Here is a 6,995-nt window from a genome sequence, read left to right on the forward strand (position 1 = left end):
AAAATTAAATTTCAAATTTACCGATATATGTGAGTCTAAACTAATTTAAAATTTAATGATATATTTGAGTCTAAAACTAAAATTTTAAAATTTAATGATATGTGACTCTAAACTAAAACTAAAATTTTAAAATTTAATGATATGTGAGTCTAAACTAAAACTAAAATTTTAAAATTTAATGATATATTTGAGTCTAAAACTAAAATTTTAAAATTTAATGATATGTGATATATTTGAGTCTAAAACTAAAATTTTAAAATTTAATGATATGTGAGTTTAAACTAAAAAGATATTATTGAAATATGTGAGTCTTTAATTTCAAATTTAATGAAATAAATGAAATTTCAAATTTAATGAAATATGTATTTTAAAATTTAATAATATATTTGAGTCTAAAACTACATATTTCAAAATTTTTGAGTTTAAAACTAAAATTTTAAAATTTAATGATATGCGAAAGATATTAATGAAATGATATTAATGAAATATGCGAGTCTTTAATTTCAAATTTAATGAAATAAATGAAATTTATATATTTCAAAATTTAATGATATATTTGAGTTTAAAACTAAAATTTTAAAATTTAATGATATGTGAGTCTAAACTAAAAAGATATTAATGAAAGGATATTAATGAAATATGTGAGTCAATGAAAGGATATTAATGAAATATGTGAGTGTAAACTAAAAAGATATTAATGATATAGGTGAGTCTAAACTAAAATATGAAAAATATATTAATGAAATAGATAAAAAATATTAATGAAATATGTGAGTCTAAATTAAAGAAAGGATATTAATGATATAGGTGAGTCTTAAACTAAAATAAAAGATATTAATGACATACATAAAAGATATTAATGAAATATGTGAGTCTAAATTAAAAAAAAAAATATTAATGAAATATGTGAGTCTAAATTAAAAACAAATATTAATGAAATATGTGAGTCTAAATTAAAAAAATAAATATTAATGAAATATGTGGGTCTAAATTGAAAAAAAATATATTAATGAAATATATGGGTCTAAATTAAAAATAAATAAATAAATATTAATGAAATAAATAAATATTAATGAAATATGTGACTCTAAATTAAAAAAATAAATTTTTTTATTAGAATAGATTTTTTTATTTTTATTTTAAATTCCAGATCCATTATTTTAATTTCAAATTTAATGACTAGTATATTTAAAGCCAAACTCTCGCTTCTACCTTGGATTCAGAGATTTCGATTTTTTAGATTTCATCAGAGTATTTATAATGGCTAATAACCCATTCGCCCGATTATTTTAAGATTTCATGATATTTACTATGGCTAATAAACTATGGGTCTTTTTGTGCTTTTTCTATTATTTTAAGATTTCATGATATTTACTATGGCTAATAAACTATGGGTCTTTTTGTGCTTTTTCTATTGCATGCCTGCCTGCTCGTGGACCTATTTTAATCCTTTATTGCGGCAACCTTGCTAATCTTGGTCCAGTGAAGCATATTGAACCGTTATATTAAAGATTTTATGAAAGTGACAAGAAATTTTAATGAATATTGAGAGATTGTTGGAGCGTTGAGTTTCGTAAATTTGGGATGTTGAGAGATGGATAAACGAAACAATCTTTATGGTAACGCGGTTCAGTGAACCATATATTTGAGCCTTTACCTTAAAAATTTTATGCAACTGACAAGAAATTTTAATGGATATTGAGAGATTGTTGGAGCGTTGACTTAGGTAAAGATCTAATGCAACTCAAAAGAAATCTTATTGAGTTAGGGAAAGATCTAATGCAACTCAAAAGAAATTCTAATGAATATTGAGAGATTGTTGGAGCGTTAACTTAAGGTAAAGTTGGGGTGTTGAATATTGAGAGATTGTTGGAGCCTTAACTTAAGGTAAAGTTGGGGTGTTGAGAGATGGATAAACGAAACAATCCTTATTGTAAGGACCACGCTATAGGAAATATCAATAATGGATTTTTTGAATTTAGAAAATCGATTATTCCTTTCGTAGTCTAGAATTTATATAATATTGGAATGCCAGATATCTACGGAAAATTATATAATATTACAATACGAGATATTCAACGGAAAATCCAATCACCCCTAGAAGAAACGGGGTTTGATAATAGAATTGATTGGATAGGTCCCATTTGGGTTAAAATTAATTACTATCCCTTTCGAATGGCATCGCATGGTATAGATTACATTTATAATCTAGCCTATCAGTTGGAAATGTTTTTAAATTTTAATATAAGTCATATCAAATATATATTGAATTTTGAAATAAGTCATATCATTTGACAGTTCTTATTGCAGCATGTTGACTATACGCGATTGAATTCTATTACTGCAGCATGTTGACTAAGCGCAATTGAATTCTATTGAACAAAATGGCATTTGTTCTTATTTTGTTTTTATCTCACATAAATCTTGAAATGCATCCCTTTAAAAATCCTGAAGTGTGTTATATGCCCTAAAATATCTAAAAATAGCTGTTTTGTTTTTACCATAAATCTTGAAAAATAGCTGTTTTGTTTTTACCATAAATCTTGAAGTGTATCTTTTACAAATTCCTGAAGTGTGTATATGCTTTAAAATAGGTGTTTTTAATCTTGAAGTGTATCTTTTACAAATTCCTGAAGTGTGTATATGCTCTAAAATAGGTGTTTTTAATTCACATCTCACTTGTATCCCTTAAAAATAGGTGAAGAGTGTATATGCTCTAAAATAGGTGTTTTTAATTCACATTTCACTGGTATCCTTTAAAAATAGGTGAAGTGTGTATATGCTTTAAAATAGGTGTTTTTAATTTACATTTCACTTGTATCTCCTAAAAAAAGGTGAAGTGTGAAGTGTGTATATGCTTTAAAATAGGTGTTTTTAATTTACATTTCACTTGTATCTCTTAAAAATAGGTGAAGTGTGTATATGCTATACACACTTTAAAATAGGTGTTTTTAATTTACATCTCACTTGTATCCCTTAAAAATAGGTATGGATGTCCATATTAAACCACTTCCCTATACAACTTGTATCTGTATATCTCTTAAAATATGTATATCGGTCCATATTAGACCACTTCCCTATACAACTTATATCCCTTAAAAATAGGTATGTCCATATTAGACCACTTCCATATACCTAAAAATAGCTGTATGTCCATAGTAGATCACTCCCATATAATCGTGAAGTGTATCGCCATGTATCCCAAGAAGTGTTAGACCATTTCCATGAAGTGTAGTGTTAGACCATTTCATTAAGTGTATCCCCGTGTATACCCAAAAATAGCTATGTATGTCCATAGTAGATCACTCCCATATCTTCGTGAAGTATAACCCCGTGTATCCCAAGAAGTATATCCCCGTGTATCCCCAAAAATAGCACTGTAGGTCCATATTAGACCACTTCCATATAATCATGAAGTGTATCCCTGTGTATCCCAAGAAGTGTATCCCATAAATATCTATGTCCATATTAGACCACTTCCATGAAGTGTATCCCCATGTATCCCCACAAATAGCTAGGTATGTGTATCCCCACAAATAGCTAGGTATGTCCATATTAGACCATAGTCCTCTAAAAAAAGTATGTCATTTCAAAAATAGCCGAAAAGAGCTAGGTGTAAGTATGTTCATGATATACCATTTCAAAAATAGCCAAAAAGAGCTAGGCATGTTTATATTAGACCATAATCCCCTAAAAACAAGTATATCCATAATATACCATTTCAAAGCTAACAAGTATGTCTAGGCATGTTTATATTAGACCATAATCCCCTAAAAACAAGTATATCCATAATATACCATTTCAAAGCTAACAAGTATGTCCATATTAGACCATAATTATGTTCGTAATATACCATTTCAAGAAATATGTCCTTAATATACCATTTCAAAGCTAACAAGTATGTCCATATTAGACCATAATCCCCTCAAAACAAGTATGTCCATAATATGCCATTTCAAAAATATATCCATAATATGCCATTTCAAAAATATATGTCCATAATATACCATTTCAAAGCTAACCAGTATGTTCATATTAAACCATAATCCCCTAAAAACAAGCATGTTCATATTAAACCATAATCCCCTAAAAACAAGTATGTCCATAATATACCATTTCAAAAATAGCTAGGTATGTCCATACTAGACCATAATCCCCGAAAAACAAATATGTTCATAATATACCATTTCAAGGCATGTTAATTCCATAAATATGTTCATAATATACCATTTCAAGGCATGTTAATTCCATAATTAACATTTTGAGGTGCATCCCTACACCCTAAACTTGAAATGTTAATTCCATAATTAACATTTTGAGGTGCATCCCTACACCCTAAAATTAGGTAGTGATGTCCATAATTAACATTTTGAGGTGCATCCCTACACCCTAAAATTAGGTAGTGATGTCCATAATATACCATTTGAAGGTATGTCCATATTAAACCATTTCCATATCATTTTGAGGTGCATCCCTACACCCTAAAAATAGGTAGTGATATCTATATTAGACCATAATCCCCTTGAGCCATTTCCATATCATTTTGAGAGTCTAATCCCCTTGAGCCATTTCCATATCATTTTGAGAGTCTAATCCCCTTGAGCCATTTCCATATCATTTTAAGGGTCTAATCCCCTTGAGCCATTTCCATATCATTTTGAGGGTCTAATCCCCTTGAGCCATTTCCATATCATTTTAAGGGTCTAATCCCCTTGAGCCATTTCCATATCCTATTTATTTCCATATCCTAAAAATAGGTAGTGATGTCTATATTAGACCATAATCCCCTTAAGCCATTTCCATATCATTTTCAGGGTCTAATCCCCTTAACCATTTCCATATCATTTTGAGGTGGATCCTTACACCCTAAAATAGGTAGTGATGTCCATATTAAACCATAATCCTCTTAAAAATGTATATCCATATTAGACTAATCCCCTTAAAAATCGGTACGTCTATATTATATTAGACCATAATCCCCTTAAGCCATTTCCATATCATTTTGAGGTGGATCCCTCACCCTAAAAATAAGTACTTTCCATATCATTTTGAGGTGGATCCCTCACCCTAAAAATAAGTACTGATGTCCATATTAGACCATAATCCTCTTAAAAATGTATATTCATATTAGACTAATCCCCTTAAAAATAGGTATGTCCATATTAGACTATTTCCATATAATTTTGAAGTGTATCCCTATGCCCTAAAAATAGGTAGTGATGTCTATAATTTTGAAGTGTATTCCTATGCTCTAAAAATAGGTAGTGATGTCCATATTAGACCATAATCCTATGTATGTCGACATTAGACTAATCCCCTTAAAAATAGGTATGTCCATATTAAAATATTTCCCTATAATTTTGAAGTGTATCCCTATGCCTTAAAAATAGGTAAGTATGTCTATAATGCTATCCCTTACCGTTTTTGATAACCTAAGGAAGATGGAAGGTATTATTTTTATTTAACCTGACTTTCATAGCCTTGTCATGAAAATTTCTCTTCTCTAGACTTCATTAAAATTTGAAATAAATACTACCTTCTTTTCTAGATTTCATTAAAATATAGAATAAATATTATCATCACATTCAGTTCATTGAGAGATTTTTAGCGTTACAAATTTTATTATAAACTCTAGACTCAAAAATTGTGGCTATTTAAAGTTTGTCCCATAAAATCTCACCATGTCAGCAAGATACTATCATGTGGCACACATGTAGTCCCACCTGGCGTCCAAGTGGAAACCCCACCTTACCCTTGGGTGGTCCATGTTAATTGAGTCACCAACGTGTATGTCATTGTGCCCACGTAGCACTTACCATGTCACCACTCCACACAAGCCTCACTAGACTTGTCGCACAACATGTTTGGTAACAAATTTACATTATCATTATTTTTCAAGGTTTTTGGGTCTTGTTGATGCTGCGATCAACACCCTCCAAAAATTTTCTCATACTTGAATTTTGGAGCCTTTTGGAGGATCTCACAATATGTTATTCCAAGGTTGATTGATGTTTTGTGATATGTTTACTTTTCAAAGTCACTTGCTCATGCATGCATAGTTTTGGTTGAATTCATGAGAACACTTTTTTTTATGCAAGCATGAAAATGCATATCACCATCCATTAAGACAGTGCCTATGTAATGCTCAACCCATGTCGACAGTCAGCATGCACTTCTATTGAGAGTCTCCCTCACTTTGGTTGCATTTATACTTTTATTTCGGTGATTGTTCTTAAATGTCTCTTTTGTGCATCGTCCCTTTCACACATGTTGCTTTTACATTCACTACTGTCGCTTTTGCTCACTTTCATTTTAATAAGCATTGTTTTCATGTTTTCTTCACTTTGGCATGTGTCACTTTCAAGTTCATTCACATTTTGCAAGTTTCATCTTCATGTTTTTCTCTTGTCATAAGTGTTGCTTTTTTTGTTTCGACTCCGGCATGACTCAAACCTATGCACATCACCAAATATAGTTTTGGTGCACCCATATGCATTACAAGGTCCTACATATCATTGGAATATGCACTAGACACATTCCTACAACTTAGCACACCTTTTGTTCGCAGCCTCACTTCTGTCGTAACTTGTGTTCTAAGTGTTGTAATGTGTCATTTAAATTGTCGCACTTAGAAATAGGTATTACTGTGTTGTTTTTCTAAGGTGTGACTATAGTTAATGAGTCTTATGCATTATGTTTGCTTATATTGATGGAATTTATGTGTGTGATCCATGTTTGAGTCGTGTTAGGATGCATTTCTCTCCCCTATTATGTTGATCTCACACTTAGTCATGTGCATTCTATTAGCTTATATTGATGGAATTTATGTGTGTGATCCATGTTTGAGTCGTGTTAGGATGCATTTCGTTCCCCTACTATGTTGATCTCACACTTACCATTTTGATATATTTTCTTGGTCCTTCAGCGCAACACAAGTTCTAAAGAACTTGGCCGTGTGGCGCCTCCCTAAGTGAAAAACACATTTTAGATGAACA

The sequence above is a fragment of the Pinus tabuliformis genome, chromosome 6, assembly GCF_031772625.1.
Source record: "Pinus tabuliformis cultivar Carrire ecotype Pingquan chromosome 6, CPIR1, whole genome shotgun sequence".
Lineage (NCBI taxonomy): Eukaryota > Viridiplantae > Streptophyta > Pinopsida > Pinales > Pinaceae > Pinus > Pinus tabuliformis.